The sequence below is a fragment of the Peromyscus eremicus genome, chromosome 9 (genome assembly GCF_949786415.1).
Source record: "Peromyscus eremicus chromosome 9, PerEre_H2_v1, whole genome shotgun sequence".
Classification (NCBI taxonomy): Eukaryota; Metazoa; Chordata; class Mammalia; order Rodentia; family Cricetidae; genus Peromyscus; species Peromyscus eremicus.
In genome coordinates, this window is record NC_081425.1 from 64,954,364 (window position 1) to 64,975,089 (window position 20,726).

Genomic DNA, 20,726 nt, shown 5'->3' on the forward strand with positions numbered 1-20,726 from the left:
TGAAGGCAGAGAATCACGGAGCTTATGGAGTAAAGAAATAGAGGAAACATTAACTTTGGGCATCTGTCTGTGTTTGCTGTTAAGTCAACAGACATGTTGGGCTTTGGGAACAATACCATGAGCTGAACTTTCACTTACAGAAATACTAAATCACAGACTGGTTTTTCAGAGACCAAGTCAGTCTTTTAGATTCTGGAACAACTGTGTTTGGATCATATTTTTAGAAGAGATGGTCCACTAATAAAAATGGCTTAAGCGTTTCTCAGGGCAGATCATTGCATTCACAGGAAAAGAGGCCCCACACCTAGCCAGGTGTGTGTGCGTGCACGCCCTCCCTCCTGTTCTGAAATGAGGAGGAGGAAGAGGGACAGAGCAGGTAAAATTACAACCAGCTCTGAATGTTTAATGAAAATGTTTAAATCGCTTTCTCCCTCCGCCTCCTCCCAGCCTCCTGCCATCTCATTTTTATTAGAGTCACCAGCTTCCAGATAAAGCCTTCCTTTGAGCGGGAGCTGGCCCTGCTGCTCACAAGAGAAGCACATGAGCATCCCTATCCTGTTTTCTTGAACCCTTTGTGACCTTCTGCAGTGAACAAAGCAAAACAGTCCAGTGGATTTTTTAAAGTGATTTCATATCTTTTTTCTTTTTCTTTTTTAGCCCTACAACACAAAAGGGAGAAAAAGGAACACACTACACGTCCACGCAGTGAAATGCAGAGGTTGGCAGCTTCCACTTCGGCACATGCACTGAAAGGCTGAGTCCCAAACGCATAGGTGTGCTGGCTGTGTCTCTAACGGCTGTCTGAGGGTCCTGTGTTACAGGACACCATGGCTGAAGCCCACCAGGCCCGAGACAACTTCTGCAAGGGCCAGGGAGCATTCAGATCCCACCTAGAGTGCTGAAGACACAAGCTCAGAGCAAGCCTGGCAGGCAGAGGACCAGACCCCTTCCTTTACCTTCCTTCCCCTCCTCACTCGGTAGCCATTTACCTGTCACAACACTGGGGTAAGATGGAGGATGGAGAAGGAGGTGAGTGAAACACAGAGGCTGCCCTTGGAGTCCCAGGCACCTGCACTGACTGGAAATCAACCAGCTTTCTTCAGAGCAGCCCCAGGAGCCTTGGGGGGGGGGGGCGGGGGGGGATGGTGTGAGGCCACAGCACTCTGTGCACTCTGGTCTCCCCGCCTTGCAAATGCCAGCTCCTGTTTTTGCTGAGCACAGCACATTCCAGATAGAACTGTGAGCACGGCCCCCTGCATCCCCAATAGAGACTGGACCGCGGTGGGGTGAAGATGCCTGCAGGGAGGGAACTGGGAGCAAAGTGTCACCTTGTCCCCAGAAAGCCCGCCGTTTAGTGGGAAGCACTAAGATGTGTCACCCATCAGCACAAACATGTAGTTCTGGAGAGCAGAAAGAAATCAGTGCTTGTGCCTGCCAGACCCAGAAATTCAAACGGGACACATCCCTAACACCAGACTCAATGAAAGAAGACCTCCTAAAGGTTCATTTTTATGTAAGTCCTCCTTCAAGAAAATAAACATAGACAGAAAAAATAATGGAGCCGGGCAGTGGTGGCGCACGCCTTTAATCCCAGCACTCGGGAGGCAGAGCCAGGCGGATCTCTGTGAGTTCGAGGCCAGCCTGGGCTACCAAGTGAGTTCCAGGAGAGGCGCAAAGCTACACAGAGAAACCCTGTCTCGAAAAACCAAAAAAAAAAAAAAATAATAATAATAATGGAGAAGGGTCAGGGGTTCAACTCAGTGGTAGAGTATCAGGCTCTGGATTTGACTCCCAGCACTACCACAATCTCCAGAAGAGAAGAGGCAAGGAGAGGAGGGGAGTGAAGGAGGGGAGGAGAGGAGAAGAGAAAGAAGAGGAAAGGAAGGAGGAAGAGGAGGAGGAAGAAGAAGAGATCGTTTTCATTATACTGTTGACACCTACCACCTCCAGAGGATGGCCACACATCGAAGAGTTTATGGGCGGTACAAATGGACTTGATGGGTTAAAAGAAAAAAAGGGAAAAAAAAAAGAGGACACAGGTTGGCTTGATAGAAAGAGGAGTTGGATCTGAGAAAAGATTGGGGTGAATATGATCAAAATACATTGTACACAAAGAACTAATTAAACATTGAAAAGAAAAAAATCCTTTAAAAATGTTTTAAATGGAACTTAGTAGTGATCAAAAATCATCCTGGTTCTCTTGGGGCTGGAGAGCTGGCTCAGCAGTTAAGAGCACTGACTGCTCTTCCAGAGGACCAGGGTCCAATTCCCAGCACTCACAAAGCGGCTCAGAGCTGACACCCTCACCCAGACGTGCATGCAAAACACCAATGCACATAAAATAAGAATTAAAAACCAAAAAATAAAAAGCATCCTGAGTCCCACAAAGGATCCCAGGAAAGCTGGGCTTTGCTTTGTTCTGTTTGTGAAATATGTCTCGGAATTGCTTGGAGAAGTAGTTTGGGCTTGTTTGCTGTTTTTTTTTTTTTTTTTTTTAAGAATAATGAGTGAGCAGTTGGCAACAGAGAACGTCAGAGGGACTCAGGCACAGCAGTCGAGTTCTCAGACAACCTTCAGGGGCTCTTCAGACCTGATCCATAAGAAATGCTTTTAGGTGGGACAAGAGAAAGAAACAGAAAGAGAAAGAAAAGAAAGAACGGAACAATTCAGAAAGCCATTGCATTTCTGCATGCGCCCAACCGGTAAGGGAGACTTCCTTGCATGGCCTACATCGGCTGACTGGTCATTTGTCATTCAGGTTAAACACAAGACAGAAGTGGGCATTGTTCTGATGCTGGCCCGATAACATCCCAAGAAAACTGGTGTGAGGGAGAGAAAAGCAGATCATGGGCCACGCTGTCATTTGAGTTTCAAAAGCACGATTTTTCTGTTAAAGAAACATCTTCAGTTTCCCAGGCTGGGCGCACAGTTCCTAAGAGCAGACTAAAATTTTCCACTGGACTCATTTGTGAGCAGAAACTCTATTTGGTGGCCAGGGGGCTGCCAATCTCAGCTGTCCCAGGATACTAGACACGGCCCACTTCACAGCCACCAGCCTCACTCCCCCTAACAATCACTTTCTGTCTCTCCCTTGACTAGTGAAATAATTTTGCAGACTAACATTCGTAGGCTACTGCAGTCTAGGCTTATGAAAACAAAACTTTATACCTATAAAACTCGTGTGTGTGTGTGTGTGTGTGTGTGTGTGTGTGTGTGTGTGTGTTTAGTCCTCTAAGTAACCCTGTAAAGTGGCTAGTGTCATCCCACTCATCTTCTTACCAATGAAGCCAGTTCTCAGGGGAGTCACTTGCCTGAGGCCACCCAGGGAGCAGGTGGAACACAGCCAGGCGCAGCTGGGCTCTGACCTCCCTCTGTTGCATCCCAAAGCCTGGCCAGCCCTACAGCTGGTGGATCAGCTGCTGTTCCTCAGGGTTGCCAGCACCTTCCTGGCCTCCAGTGACCCTCTCTACCTGGAATTACACTTCCCGCTTCCCTGACCCATCCTCCGTCTCTTCCTGGAAGCTGTTCCGAACAGTCACCTCCACTGATCTGCGTGTGCCCGGGCTTTGGTGAGCTGCAAAGGAGAATGTGAAGTCTTTTATTTGGGTATGGAGTCTTGGCTCTTCCAGTCATCAGAAGGTGACATTTGACTCCCAAATTCCTCTTCTCGGGTGCCCAATGGAAGGCCTGCTTCTACAAGAACAAAGCAGGAGAGAAAGGGGTGGTTAAGGAGACATGGAGGAAGAAGGAAGAAGGAACTGAAATCTGGTTCTCCACATCTGACAGAGAGTCAAGAACTTAGGCACAAATGACAGAATGGAAGGAGCTGTAAAGATTGCTTGGGTCATATGGCAGTTCTGGTTTTAGTTTCTGAAGAACCTCCGCCCCAGTTTTCACAGCAGCTAGACTAACATTCCCACCAGCCAGCGATGTATGAGTCCCCTTTTCCCACATGCTCACCAACATTTGTTAGGTGTTTTCTCAATGCCTGCCGTTCAGACAGACCACTCCTAGGTATTTATCCAAAGAACTCTATGTCATCATAGCACAGAGACTCTTGCACATCAATGTTGACTGAGGCATTGCCCACAAGAGCTAGGCTATGGAACCTGCCTACATGTCCCTAACACAGAGGGAGAGGGGAAGAAATGTATGGGATGTTAGTCTGCCAAAAGGAGTGAAGTTCTCTTACTTGTAGGAAAATGGAGATCGTCACATGAAGTGAATTGAGTCAGTTTCAGACAAATAGTGGAAGCTTTCTTTTATCTGTAGACCCTCGATATTGTATGTTGCATTAAATCACGTGTGTCATATGCCATGAAGGGAGAGGAAAATTGTCTAGAGCAAAAGGTACTAATGAGAAGAGGAAGGGGGGACAAACGGGAGGGTAGGAGGGTGTGCAGAAACGTGGTCAAAGTATATCATGTGCTTGCTGTGAAAGCATCTTTTTAAAACCCAGTACTATGTACAACGAACATACACTAAGAAAAGGAACGGAAAGACGGCCTGCATAAGCATGACGCTCTTCACAGAGAGAACTCTCAAGCCAGGGTGTCACAAGGACTGATGAACGATGTTTATAACCAAAACATGTGTCCTCTTAAGAGGACCCTTGCTGGGGCTGGGGAGATGGCTCAGTGGTTAAGAGCACTGACTGTTCTCCCTAGAGGACCAGGGTTCAATTCCCAGCTCTCACAGGGCAGCTCACAACTGTCTGTGACTCCAGTTTCAGGGGACCCAACACCTTCACACAGACATGCATTCAGACAAAACACCAATGCACATATTTTTTTTAAATGTTAATTCTTTAAAAAAAAAAAAAAGCATACCCTTGTCAGCATTTCTCTGTAGTCCCTAAAACTAAACAAGCCATTTTATACCACCACCTATAATTTAATTCACAAAAAAAAAAAAAGCTATTAAGATCAGGGAAATAAGCAAACCAGCTAATTTTTTAAAGTTAATTTTTCAATTTTGCCTAGTCTTTGAATTTGGTTGTAAATTATACCCTCTAAAAGCAACATGGCTTCAAAATCATATAGATGATTATTGCTAAGATAAACAAAGGCACCTCCCTCTCCCTCAATGTGTGTGTGTGTGTGTGTGTGTGTGTGTGTGTGTGTGTGTGTGCATGCGTGTGTGCATGCCCATGCTTACATGAAGGCATATGCTACTGATCTACAGATGTGGTTTTGAGATTGACAGGACCCTTCTCAGCCCAGCTGTTCTTGACCCAGGCACTTAGGGCAGTGGAAGCTCACCTTGAAATGGGGCTCTCAAGTTCATGATCTCCAACCAAAGAGGCACAGATGTATGTGGGAGTAAGCAGAGAAGAAGCAAACTTTCCTGAGGGAAAGTGAGAAATTCCTGAGCCGGAGAGGTTCCCAAGACAGGAAAAAGACAACAAACTGGTTTTGTCTAGGGTTGTTGTTTCGTGTTGTTTGTCTTGAGAGAGACGTCCAGCAGGACCTGGACAAAGACTGAGGTCATTTCTGCTGACATTGGCTTATTCTCTAGGCTCTCGTGGGTCAAGCCAATGCAGGGCCTGCATGCTGTATGCATGCCTCCCTGGTCCAGTCAGAGAGATGATTACACTTCGTTCACACACTGCCCACCCAGTTAGGGCTTGCTAAAAGCCTTCTTTGTCCATCTCTCACTAAGGCTTTGTCAGCTGCTGACCTTGACTGTCTGCTAGCTGTTAGCCCACCCGTCATTGACTCTGCAGGTGTCCAGCTGGCCAATTAATTAGAACCGCTGACATCATCTTGTGGTCCCATTGACCCTAGAGACCTAATAATGAATTTGAAAGACATGCTTCCAACATCTTAAAATGTGGGGGACAGAAGAAGGTGTTTGGAGGTGTGTGAAAATGTTCACAAAGTACAGTATATAAATATATGAAACTGTCTTAATAAATCCATTATTTTATACAATTAATATAACATGAAATATTTAAAATATCAGTGACTAGTGTTATTTGCATAATGAAGAAAAATAACTTGGGGAATTTAGGAGAAAGAGAAGGTTTATGTTCTCAGTTGATGAGGGCAGTCAAACCCTTGGCTCACCCTTCTCATTTGCATGGCCTTGAAAAGAATTGTGTTGTTTGCTTTTCCATTGCTGAGATAAAGCACCATGGCCAAGGCAACTCAGAGAACCAAGAGTTTATTTGGGCTCATGGTTCCAGAGGGACAAGCGTCCCTGATGACAGTGACTGAAGCTGGAAGTTGAGAGTTTACATATTGAGTCATAAGCAGGAAGCAGAGAGATCCATCTGGAAATGGAGTGCATCCTTAAACTCTCAAAGCCTGCCTCTGATGACATACTTCCTCCAGGAAGCCACACCTCCTAAACCTAAGCAGCACCTTCAACTGGGAACCACATGGCCAAACACCTAAGCCTCTGGGGACATTCTCATGCAAACCACCACGTGGACATCAGCTCTGGGAAAGTTAGAAAGCTCCCTGTGTTCATTGTAAAATTGAGATGAGCCAATCCCTCACAGTTGCTAGGAAGATTATTAACACAGGAAGTTCACTTTCCATACTCATGTAGAACTGAACGAGGCCTCAGAAATGTCTTCTACCCCAAAGCATGTCATTACCTGGCAGGTCACTTTGTGAGGATTCTTTAAACATTTTCCAAGTGCCAGTGAGATCCCAGCTTAAATGAAACCCAGATTCCAACTGGATGTGGTTACAGGATTGAGGGGAGCACGCTACAGAAGGATGAATTCTTGACCCCAAGAGATGTCAAAAAGAGAACACACTCTGGAGAGAACAATGCCTTTCATTCCTTACATCCCCTCATCCCCTGGTAGCATGGTCATTGCATGCAATTGTCTAAAATTAGATTGTTCCTGGTTATGGCTCCTGATACCTGTCAACTTTGTCACTCTTACCAGAAAACTGTGAAACTACAAGATTTGTGTTCAGAATAAAAACTCCCCGGGCTGAGACGACTTTCATTGAAAACCTTATCCCCAAGTTTCAGACGGTGAATATACATAGAAGAAACCAGATATGTCCCCATAGGGTGAGGGAATGAGTATATTAAAAAGTTCTCCACAGTGAGTAACACATGGCCAGATGGCTACTCAATAGCTTCTGTGTTTTGGAACATGCACAGGACATGTTGGGGCTCAAAGAACATGTTTTCAAATAACAACTTTTATGAAAGCAAGAGGCACAATCAGCCACATAAAAGAGAAGAATTATCAATCCAGGCATGCTAGGGTGTGCCCATAATTCCAGTATTGGGAAATGGAGGCAGGATGGTCAGAGGTTCAAGGTCTTCTCCCCAGAGAGAGTAAACTCTCTGCCCTGGCCTACATGAGAAGCTGTCTCAAGAAAAAACAAACAAATAAAAACAAGAAAGAAAGAATGACTTAAAAAAAAAAGAGGGAGCTTGGAACTGGAGATATGGCTCCACAGTTGAGAGCACTTGCTGCTCTTCCAGAGGTCCTGAGTTTGGTTCCTAGCACCCATGTCAAGCTGCTCACAACCATCTGTAACTCAGGCTTCAGGAGACCTGATGTCTCTGGCCTCTGAGGTCACCTGCACTTACATGCACATATTCACATGCAGATTCACACACTTACACATAATTAAAAAATAATAATAAATTAACCTCTAAAAAAGAAGGAAATTGATGAGTCCCTCACCATGGTCATCCTGTGGAAGCATCAGAAATGGATGTTGTTATAAACGGATCACATGTAAGGAAAGATGCTTCCAGAAGATGACAGAAGACCATTTAAAAGAACCAAGCACCTGGGATCAGGAGAGAAATGAAAGAAATACTGCTGGGGCCTGTTTAGGAAGAAAAGGTTTTAAAGATAAATGGTTTTCCATTTCAAAGCTTTCATCTCGCCCAGCATTTTTCTGAAGAAGAGTTTGAAAAGAAAGCAAAGTCATTGCAAACCAATCCATCAGTGACACAGCTCTCTGGCACAGAGCTAGAAGTGACCTGTGAACTCCTTCAGCCGGACCTTCTGCCCCAGGTCACCAGACTCCCCAGCCACACAAAGGTACCCCAGCAAATCTCCAGGCACATCACAGTTATAAGGGCGACATGAAGAATTCACACACTCATGCCACAGAGCTTTCTGAGAGCCACGAGCTCCAGCCTTCTTAAGGGCAAAGGAGACAGAGAATGCACGGCTGATAGCTGGTAGTTCAGAAGCAGCAACCCCAAAGAGAAAGAAAAGGCCTGGCTGAGCCAGCCAATTGAGCCTGATTTTTCCACCTTATTTTTGTACTCACATTCAGCCGATCAGAGCCCAGCTGGCTCCCATGCACCCCCTACAAATGCCGATAGGCTACAGCTTTCCAGACTGAACTGCTGCAGGATCCTCTGGAAGATGAAAAGAAGAAAGACTTCAGAGTCCAGCCGCAGAAGACAGCTGGAAGCCTGAAGACTTCAGGATCCAGTCCCAGCCTGTCCCCTCCCCAGAGAAGGAAGACTGGCCTTCAAGACTTTCTAGGGACAGACTCCTCATAAGCTCTTTCTTCCTAAGTCTTCTGCCCTGGGCAAGGAGAGCTCACTCAAGCCGGCCTCCAGGACTGGACCAGCAGCCGCAGGCAGGACTCTTTCCTGCTTCAGTCTCCAAGACCCTGCGTTTTGACTGCCTGCAGAGGAAAATTCATTCCTTCAGCTTCTTCTAGCTTCAGACACCTGTTGCTCCAGGGACCTGAAACTCCAGGCCTTAAGACCCATTGCTCCTACTATACCTCTCAGTGACCCACAGGCTTGCTCTGTAAGGGACTGATTTCGCTTGGCTCCCCAGAGTCCCCTAAGACCTTTTACATTGTAATTCCTGGAGCTGCCATAGCTCTAGGTTCATGACCCTCAGTCAGCATCCTGCTGCTACCAACAGTTCAGACTTGTCCTATTAAAATCAGCGTGGCAATCTGTCTGATGCTATTGTATCCCACTCGGGGTTGTTAATCCCTAACTGACAATAAAGCACCTCCCACTTGTACTCTGCTGCTTCCCACTTCACTCCTGGTGGAGATTGGAACAAGAAGCTGGGTGGATGCAGGCAATGGTCACCGACAGCTTCTATAAGACAAAGGCAAAACATTGTCCTCTGAAGCATGCTTCTATGTGGTGGGTGAGGGACAATTAATTACTCTGTAGATCATATTGGGCAATTGTCAAACGGGTTAGGCTCTGTAAACAGGTCTTATCACATACTCTGAAAAAAAATAGGTAACTGTTAGACGTGCAAAGGCAAGGAAAGGTGGAGTAACATCTCCGTTGCTTGAATGGAAGCCAACTTGGGGCTTGCCTGGGTCACGAGTGGGCAGCAAAAGTGCTTCTGTCATAGCTCCAGGCCCTCACCGTGGGATCTAGCTGCCATGTGAGAAACTTGGTCTAAACTAAAAGGTGAGATGCCATGAGGGAAGGACCCTGACAGAAAAGAGACCATCCCAAACATTCCATCAAGTCCAGCTTCTAACTGAACACATCTGCACAGAAGACTCCATGGGAGAGCAACAGAACAAGCCGGCTGAACCCAGCCAACCTACAGTCATGAGAAACAACAAACCTTCAGGTTTTCCAAGTCACCAAGGACTGAAATGATGTATTATACAGCAAAAGATCACAAATAGCCACATAACATGTGGATTCACTAAACAGTGACTGAAAGAAAGTTCTAGAACAAATTTCTCGTCAAAATTGCACCTTCTACAAGAGATGCCCTGGAGAAGCCAGTTATCACTCAATTATAGTTATCACTCAACTCCTTTGGGGTTGTATGGTGTTATATAACTCCCTCATGCCTGGGAATTGTGAGCAAACATCTGTTCACCCCAGATAAACAAGTATAAACTTGTGAATCAGTGACTTCGTTGAGATTACCTACAGAAGCAAGAATGACTCAAAGATAGTTACAGGCAACCCAAGGATACATAGCGAGGCCCTGCCTACCAAAAACAAACAAACTCCTCCAGATCAGTGAGCTGAAATAAACCTCTTCTCTTGACAAGTTATTTGCTCAGGCGTTTGTTATAGCAACAGAAGCTGATGAACACGAGCTCCTTAGTTCTGCTACCCTGTGACTTCTAATGTACCTGCCCCACTTAGCCATCTACCTCCTTCTGTTTTCCATCCATCTCAGGTTCCTGCACACCATCATCCTACTGATGAGATGTTAGGAAACTTACATGGAACTATGGAATGCTGGGATATTGCTGAAACTCCACTTACTCAGACAAAGCTGGTCTGCTGTCTAGCACCAAGGATGACTTCTATCCAGGGGCAAAGACTGGGTGCCAGTGAGGGATGCCTCAAAGAGCCTGAGGTCAAGGTAAGCTACTTTCTGACTGGACATTGTACAATGATAGGAAACGTGAAATGTGTCAGATTTGCACGACAACAAACTACTATTTCGAGTGTAAAAGTAATTCTCAGGAAGTACAGCCTTTTATTGCTGTGGATTATTGATTGATAAATAAAACACTGATTGGCCAGTAGCCAGGCAGGACTAGTAGAGAAGAGAATTGGGAGAACAAGAAGGCGGAGTGGGAGGAGATGCCAGCCTGCCATCCAGGGAGCAGCATGTAGGCAGCAGGTAAAGCCACAGAACACGTGGTGACATATAGATTAACAGAAATCGGTTAATTTAAGATAGAAGAACTAGATAACAAGAAGCCTGCCACGGCCATACAGTTTGTAAGCAATATAAGTCTCTGTGTGTTTATTCGGTTGGGTCTGAACGGCTGTGGGACTGGTGGGTAAGAGAGATTTGTCCTGACCGTGGGCCAGGCAGGACTGGAGAAAACTTCAGCTACATTTTATGATCATAATACTTATCCTCAAAGGTTTTCCTCCTCTACCTACCTGTCCCTAGGTCTATACAGAATCACAGGTAAGAGAGAGAAATGTTGATAATTACAAGCATTTTATACTTAGCACCAGAGAAAACAATTGTTCAGACAGAATTAAATCATGTGATGAGTTGAACCTGACTGTACATTTTAGAAATATCAGGAAGTCCAAAAAGCACTGTCCTTTGGAGGGATCAAGATGGTTCTTATATGGAATACTGAGTTAGTCCTTCAAAGAGTGAGTTATTACAAGAGAAATCACTGTCCTGGAACTTACTCTGTGGACCAGGCTGACCTTGAACTTTTGTATATTTCTTTAAAAAATAAATAAAGACCTAGAAATTTAGACTAGGAAGATCAAGTTTCTTCCATGGAGTACATCAAGAACCACCCTCAAAGGCAGGCATGGTGACACATACTTATAATCTCAGGACATGAGAGCTAGAGACCAGAGGACCAGGAGTTCAAGACCAGTCAGTACATAGTGAGTTCAAGGCTAGCACAGGCTACATGAAATCCTGTCTCAACAACCACACCACACCCAAAAAGTATCCACCCTACCTGCCAATGCTACCTACCCAGCCTTGACTAGAAGTTAAACACGGTGGATACTGGCATCACGACCTCATCTTTCTTTTTTTAATATTTCTTTTTATTTATTTGTATGTATGTATATCTATATATCTATATATATGTGTGTGTGTGTTTGTATGTGTATATACTTATATGTATACACATGTGTGCCCATGGAGGTCAGAAGAGAACATCAGATTTCCTACAGTTGGAGTTACAAAGTATTGTGAACCATCATGTGGGTGCTGGGAACCCAACCCAGGACCTCGCAAGAACAACAAGTGCTCTTAACCACTGAGCCATCTCTTCAGACCCCCCACCTCCCCCACACTGCTTCATCTGAAGCCACAGATCCCCGGAGAATTTGATTGATGTGGACTGGAAAGGTGGACTTGAGCACATGGACACAAACTCTTGTGTGTGGTTCCGTGAAGCCTGTGAGATACAGTCCATCCTTGTACTTTGGCAGACCACAGATTCCAGATCAAGAATGCCTTACATGAATCTGATCTCAGGCAATAAGGGTTCAGGTCCTACTTACTATCTATGAACCTTGAGTGTGTGACTGGACCTATGAGCTCCAGTGACCTCAATTGGGAGATAGGAATGGCAGCTCTTATATTTCAAGGATTGTTGTAAAGCTTAAAATCGATTTGGGAGGGGCTGGAGAGAGGTCTCATGGTTAAGAGTGCTTCCTATTCACTCTTCCAAAGGGCCAGAGTTCAGTTCTCAGCACCCATGTCAGGTAACTTGAAACCACTTTTAACTCCAGTTCCAGGGGATCTGACTCCCTCTTCTGGCCTCCTTAGGCACCTGCACTCACATGCACATACCTACACAGACTTACACATTTACAAGTAATTTAATATAAAATAAAATATATATTTTTAAAAGAATCAAATGAATAAAATGCTCCTTATTTCCTTACAAGCAAATGAAAATCTGATGGCTAAAAACATGGCCTGAGAATCTTCAGTTCATTAACTGCAGCCAGCAGGCTAGAGGCTGTTTCCAATAGTTACAGTAACCATGGGCGACAGCATCCATAGCAAACCATAGGGAAGTAAACATAATGGAGTTGACCCTCCAGTTCTACCAGTATGGATGGAAAAAATCTGAAAAACAAATTGTGTCTGTATGAAGATGTAAAGTCTTTTTTTCTGTCATGATTTCCTAAAAAGTTCACCATAACAACTATTTACTGTGTTGACATGAAGTGTACTGGGTAGTTTTATGTCAGTTTTACACAAGCTAGAACTATCTGAAAGGGGGGAGTCTCAACTGAGAAAATGCTTCCATAAGATCCATCTCTAGGGCATTTTCTTTTTTAAAATTAATTACTTTATTTTTACTAAATTAATTATTTTATTTATTTTTACATACCAACCACAGTTTCCCCTCCCTCCTCTCCTCCTGTTCCCTCCCCCCACCTCCTTTCTATAACTCCCCATCCACTCCTCAGAAAGGGTAAAGCCTCCCAGGGGAGTCAACAAAGCATGGCATGTCAAGTTCGGCAGGACCAAGCTCCTCCCCCTGCATCAAGGCTGAGCGAGGCATCCCATCATAGGGAATAGGTTCCAAAAAGCGAGCTCATGTGCCAGGGACAGGTCCTGATCTCACTGCTAGGAGCCCCACAAACAGACCAAGTCACCCACATGCAGAGGGCCTAGGTCAGTCCCATACAGGCTCCCTAGTTGTTGGTCTAGAGTCTGTGAGCTCCCAGGAGCTCAGGTCAGCTGTTTCTGTGGGTTTCCCCTTCATGACCTTGACCCCCCATTCCTTGTATAATCCCTTCTCCCTCTCTTCAACTGGACTCCCCGGAGCTCCACCCAGTGCTTAGTGGTGGATCTCTGCATCAGCTTCCATCAGTTACTAGATGAAGGTTCTAGGATGACAATTAGAGTAGTCATCGATCTGATTACAGGAGAAGGCCAGTTCAGGCACCCTCTCCACTATTGCTAGGAGTCTTAGCTGGGGTCATCCTTGTGGATTCCTGGGAGTTTCCTTGCCACCAGGTTTCTTCCTAACCCCATAATGGCCTCCCTCTATCAAGATATCTCTTTTGTTGCTCTCCCTCTCCATCCCTCCCCCAGCTCGACCATCCCTATCCTTCATGTTCCCTCATGTTCCCATCCTCCATCCCCTCCCTTCAATACTCCCATACCCCCAGTTTACCCAGGAGATCTCATCTATTTCCCCTTCCCAGGGCAATCCCTCTTAGGGTCCTCCTTGTTACCTAGTCTCTCTAGGGCTGTGGATTGTAGCCTGGTTATTACATCTAAATATCCACTTATGAGTGAGTACATACCATGTTTGTCTTTCTGGGTCTGAGTTACCTCACTCAGAATGATTTTTTTTCTAGTTTCATCCATTTGCCTGCAAATTTCATGATGTCATTGTTTTTTACAGCTGAGTAATACACCATTGTGTATATGTACCACATTTTCTTTATCCATTCTTCAGTTAAGGGGTATCTAGGTTGTTTCCAGGTTCTGGCTATTATGAATAATGCTGCTATGAACATAGTTGAGCAAGTGTCCTTGTGGTATGATTTAGCATCCTTTGGGTATATGCCCAAGAGTGGTATCACTGGGTCTTGAGGTGATAAAAATTGATTCCCAATTTTCTGAGAAACTGCCATACTGATTTCAAAAGTGGCTGTACAAGTTTGCACTCCCACCAGCAGTGGATGAGTGTTCCCTTACTCCACATCCTCTCCAACATAAGCTGTCATCAGTGTATTTGATGTTATCGATTCTGACAGGTGTATGGTGGTATCTCAGAGTCATTTTAATTTGCATTTCCCTGATGACTAAAGATGTTGAGCAATTCCTTAAATGTCTATTAGTCATTTTAGATTCTTTTTCTATTGGGAGTTATCTATTTAGATCTGTACCCCATTTTTTAGTTGGATCATTTGGTATTTTCATGTCTAGCTTTTTGAGTTCTTTATATATTTTGGAGATCAGCCCTCTCTGAGATGTGGGGTTGGTGAAGATCTTTTCCCACTCTGTAGGTTTCTTTTTTGTCTTATTGACTGTGTCCTTTGCCTTACAGAAACAGTTTCAGGAGGTCCCACTTATTAATTGTCTATCTTAGTGTCTATGCTACTGGTGTTATATTCAGGAAGTAGTCTCCTGTGCCAATGCATTCAAGGCTACTTCCCACTTTCTTTTCTGTCAGATTCAGTGTAACTGAATTTATGTTGAGGTCTTTGATCCACTTGGACTTGAGTCTTGTGCATGGCGATAGATATGGTTCTATTTGCATTCTTCTACATGTCATCCAGTTATGCCAACACCATTTGTTAAAGATGCTTTATTTTTTCCATTGTACAATTTTGGCTTCTTCATCAAAAATCAGGTGTTCATAGGTGTGTGGATTTATGTCAGAGTCTTCAATTCAATTCCATTGATCCATGTGTCTGTTTATGCAAATACCAAGCTGTTTTTATAACTATAGCTCTACAGTAGAACTTGAGTCAGGGATGGTGATGCTTCCAAAAGTTCCTTTATTATAAAGGATTGCTTTAGCTATCCTGGTTTTTTTGTTTTGTTTTGTTTTGTTTTTCTATATGAAGTTGAGTATTGTTCTTTCGAGGTCTGTGAAGAATTGTGTTAGGATTTTGATGGGGATTGCATTGAATCTGTAGATTGCTTTTGGTAAGAGTACCATTTTTATTATGTTAATCCTATTAATCCAAGAACATGAGAGATCTTTCCATTTTCTGATATCTTCTTCAATTTCTTTTTCCAAAAACTTAAAGTTCTTGTCATACAGGTCTTTCACTTGTTTGGTTAGAGTTACCTCAAGATATTTTATATTATTTGTGGCTATTGTAAAGGGTGATGTTCCTCTGACTTCTTTCTCGGCCCAATTATCATTTGTATACAGGAGAGCTACTGATTTTTTTTTTTTAGTTAATCTTGTATCCAGTCACATTACTGAAGGTGTTTATCAACTGTAGGAGTTCCCTGGTAGAATTTTTGGGGTCACTTATGTACACTATCCTATCATCTGCAGATAGCGAGAGTTTGACTTCTTCCTTCCAATTTTTATCCCCTTGATCTCCTTTTGTTGTCTTATTGCTCTAGCTAGAACTTCAAGTACTATATTGAACAGATATGGAGAGAGTGGACAGTCCTGTCTTGTTTCTGATTTTAGTGGAATTGCTTTGAGTTTCTCTCCATTTAATTTGATGTTGGCTGTCGGCTTGCTGTATATTGCTTTTATTATGTTTAGGTATGTTCTTTGTATCCTTGATCCCTCCAAGACTTTTGTCATGAAGGGGTGTTGGATTTTGTCAAAAACTTTTTCAGCATCTAATGAGATAAGTCTTGTGGCTTTTTTTTTCAATTTATTTATATGGTGGATTACATTGATAGATTTTCTTATGTTGAACCATTCCCGAGTCTCTGGGATAAAACCTACTTGATCATAGTGGATGATTTTCTTGGTGTGTTTTTGGATTCAGTTCGCCAGTACTTTATTGGGTATTTTTTGCATCAATTTTCATGAGGGAAATTTGTCTGTAATTCTCTTTCTTGGTTGTATCTTTATGTGGTTTGGGTATCAGGGTGACTGTAGCCTCATAAAGAGAGTTTGATAATGTTCCTTCTGTTTCTATTGTGTGGAACAATTTGAAGAGTATTGGTATTAACTCTTCTTTGATATTCTGGTAGAATTCTGTGCTGAAACCATCTTGCCCTGGGCTTTTTTTGGTTGAGACTTTTAATGACTACTTCTGTTTCCTTAGGGGTTATAGGTCTATTAAAATTGTTTATCTGGTCTTGATTTAATTTTGGTATGTGGTACCCTGTCCAAAAATTGTTCATTTCTTTTAGATTTTCCAATTTTGTGAAGTACAGGTGTTTGAAATATGACCTGACGATTCTCTGGATTTCCTCAGTGTCTGTTGTTATGTCTCCCTTTTCATTTCTGATTTGGATATTCTCTCCCTGCCTTTCGGTTAGTTTGGATAAGGGTTTGTCTATCTTGTTGATTTTCTCAAAAAACCAACTCTTTCTTTCAGTGATTCTTTGTGTTGTTCTCTTTGTTTCTATTTTATTGATTTCAGCCCTCAGTTTGATTATTTCCTGTCGTCTACTCCTCCTTGGGTGAGTTTGCTTCTTTTCGTTCTAGAACTGTAGGGCATTTTCTTAATTTTCTGATTGATGGGGGAGGGCCCAGCCGATTGTGGGTGGTACTATCCCCAGGCTAGTGGTCCTGGGTTCTATAAGAAAGCAGACTTAGCAAGCCATGATGAACAAGCCACTCAGCAGCATCCCTCCATGGTCTCTGCAGCAGCCCTTGCCTCCAGTTCCTGCCCTGATTGAGTTCTTGTCTTGACTTCCTTCAATGATGAACAGTGACATGGTAGTATAATCCAAATAAACCCTTTCCTTCTAACTTGCTTTTTGGTCACGGTTTTTTGTTGCAGCAATAGAAACCCTGACTAAGACACTATATTAGAACTGGTAAGTTATCTAGAAACACTTAGAAATTCATGACAGAGTGTATGTAGATTCTATGGAATGTGTCATTTTATTCAAGGAACATGATCACCCCTTGGATTCTGATACCCACTGTGAGGATGGGGATAGAAGGTGGGCATGTGCTCCAGAAATGATATGCTGGGGTAGTAGAGGGTAACTACCCTCTACTACTACTGAAAGAAGCTAGGTCTGAGAAACCACCTCAGTAATTCCAATTCTTCCAGAATGGCTGTGAAAGGCAGAAATGAGAGATGAGTGTCACCTACAAGACACTTGCCTGTGAGGGTGACATGAAACAGTGTCAGCAGTAAGGGCTGGACCAACAAGAAAGACGACAAAGACAACATGCCTCATGGATGAGCTGGAAGGAAAGAGCTAAGCTCACAGAGCTGGGATATTGTATGGGAGCTTTGGCATGATAGCAACTAGACAGTATTCAGTGTCCCCATGCACTCTCCTCACTCAGATGTAAATAACCTCTCTCACCCACTTTCCTGAATCCTGTTTTTTAATTTCTTTTATATTTCTTCTTCTCCCGCAGCAGCCATAACCTGCTCATTCCCTGTGTTCCCACTGCACGGTGCAATTGCCTTCAATCTGGGGCATTTGCTGATGTCTGTGCACATGGATTGTTCTAATATCTCTGGTTCCTCATATTAAAACACAATGCTCCTGAGCCTAGAAGCTGTGTCTACTCTTTCTGTCATCCCCCAAGCACCATGTCCTGTGATGGCAGGCTGTCTCCCCAACTGGCACTCACAGATCCTTATCTCTAGAGACTATAATTTATGCTGATGTAAGAAGTGCCTTTAGTGTAACTTAACTGGCTGTCCTCACCTCAAAAAACTTGAAGACCTGAATCACAGTGACATCATAAGGGACATCCTCAGAATAACAAGCTCAGCTGGTTATAAAGAGGCCGAACCCACAAGATAGTCATTTGTTTGTTCCCAACAGTTACTAAAGGCAAGAGAAGCAACTAAAGGGGTGGGGGTGGGGGGAACCAATGTGCCATGTCTGGGGCATCTGGTCAACCTCTTAACCCTTGAGGAAGTGTTCAGACTACTCTGTCTAGAAAATAGGTCTCTGGTCAAAGAGCCTCTTGACTCCTCTCACCTCTTCCTTATTCCCATTTTATTCTTCCACTTAGGCAGTTTGGCAATAGTGTGTTCCTCATACACAGTTGTACAGAACTTAGTGATGGGAATGCCTCCTGAAAAAGTGTGTCATTAGCTGGTTTCTTTGTTCAGCATCCTAGACTACACTCACCTAAACTTAAGCAGTCCTGTCAATCACTCCACATTGCTTCTTTTTTTTTTTTTTTTTTTTTTTTTTTTTTGGTTTTTCAAGACAGGGTTTCTCTGTGTAGCTTTGTGCCTTTCCTGGAACTCGCTTTGGAGACCAGGCTGGCCTCGAACTCACAGAGTTCCGCCTGGCTCTGCCTCCTGAGTGCTGGGATTAAAGGTGTGTGCCACCACCACCCGGCTCCATGTTGCTTCTTGATGAAGTCCAGAGATGGAGTACAGACAAGATATATGTGATGATGCTGGTATAGTAGAACACAATGTTTATAGTAAACCTCTTTAATAAGTATAAAAAGTACACCCTGAAATAGTGACTAAAATAGTGATTAAGAGTTGCAGTATGAACATAAGCCAATAGTGTAGTGTTTTATTACCGTTATCAAGTATTCTGGGCTTCATAGCTATACTTTCATATGACTGGCAGTGTGGAGGTTTGTTCACACAACCACCTCCACAAACACTAACTATGAGCTATGGTGTCAGGACAGCTATGACATCATGAAGCAATGGGAATTTTTCAGCTCCAGTATTATGGGGACACCATTGTACATGGGGCCACTTACTGGTGAAACAGTCATGTTGACTGTAGTCTGCCCTGGGGACCCACAGTATTTTGCGCCCCCCCCCCGTGTGTGTGTGTGTGTGTGTGTGTGTGTGTGTGTGTGTGTGTGTGTATTTATTCATAACTGTGATCCAGTGTACATGCACATATGTGTGGAAGCCACAAGTTAATGTTGGATGTTTTTCTCCATAATTTTTCACCTTTTTTTAAGACAGCTCGTTAATAGATGATGCAAAGATACAGCAAATATACCAATAGAATAAATGATTACAAAGGGATTGCATAGAAAAAAACCTTCAGTAGCTAAGAGGTAGCTCAGCCCATAAAGTGCTTGCCTTTCAAGCATGAATACCTGAGTTTGATTTCTAAAACCTATTTTTTAAAAGCCAGGCATAGTGGCACATACTTATAATCCTAGCACTCTGGAGGCAGAGACAGGAATACTGGGGATGTCTTTCTGTATGTTGTGAATGTGTATTGGTCTGATTTGGTTGATAAATAAAATGCTGATTGGTCAGTAGCCAGGCAGGAAGTATAGTATAGTATATGTGGAATAAGCAGAGAGGAGAAGTCTGGGAACAGGAAAGCTGAGTCAAGAGTTGCCAGCCAGATGTGAAGGTAGAACTGAGAAAAGGTACCAAGCCACGTGGCTAAACATAAATAAGAATTATGGGTTAGTTTAAATGTAAGAGCTAGTCAGTGATAGGCCTAAGCTAATGGCCAAGCAGTTTTAATTATATAAGCCTATTTAATTATATAAGCCTCTGTGTGTTTACTTGGGTCCAAGCTGCTGCAGGACTGGCAGGTGAGAGAGATTTGTCCTGACCATGGACCAGGTGGGACACAGGAAAACTTCAGCTACACAGGAAGATCTCTGAGACTCATAGCCAGCCTGTCTGGCCTGCTTGGCAAGTTCTGGGCCAGTAAGAGACCTTGTCTTAAAAACCAGAAGGTGGATGGTACCTGAGGAATGACACCTGAGGTATTCCTCTGGCCTCCATATGCACCTGAATACACATGTACACTGTATCTTCACTTCACACACATTCACACACACAGACACACACATGCACACAATGAAACACCAGGACTAAATCCAGTCACAGCAATAATTTCATTAAATGTAAACGGACAAAAAAAATTTAATTCAAGGAAAGGCTAAGCAGACCTGGTGGGAGGAGCAAGACCCAAGTATACTCTGTTCACCAGAGACACAAGCATAGACAGAAACAAAAGGACAGGGAAAGATAAAGATATGCAACGCAAATACTAATTACAGGAAGGCTGGAGTGGCTGTGTTAGTTTAAGACAAAATAGACTTGAAGACATGCAGTTTACCTGAGATAAAGAAATACATTTCTTCAAATCAGTCTACCACAAATGATAAAAAGATCAATATATCACAGGGAGATACCGAATATGTGTGTGCCTTAAGATAGAACTCAAAGATGCCTGGAGTAAAACTTACAGAACTAACAGGAAGAACAGACGCAGCTGTAACCGTGGGTAGGTCGCAACACCATTCTGTCATTAGTTGACTGAGGATATAGATATAAATTTTTGATAAGGAAATAGAAGACCCAAATAACATCATCTGCCTCATTGACAGCCCCAGAACCCAACTGTGAAACCTACATTATTTCTAAGAGAACACAACTATTTGCCAAGGTTGGCCTTGCGTGGGACCTGCAAACATGGCTCCATAAATTTCAAGAGATGTAAGTCCTATATAATATATTCTGGACCAAACAGAATTAAATTACAAATAAATTAACAAGAAGATATAGGTAAAAGGCTGAGGGCAGGGATATGGAGGTGGCAGCAGAGGCAGGAGGAGAGAAGCTCCCTCACAGTCAAATCCCTGCATTCCCAGCCACAACTCTATTCCTGCAGTGTCCAGTGAAGAGGCTAGCTGGATGGGCTGGTGAGCCCAAGTCAGGGACCATGTAGAGCCCTC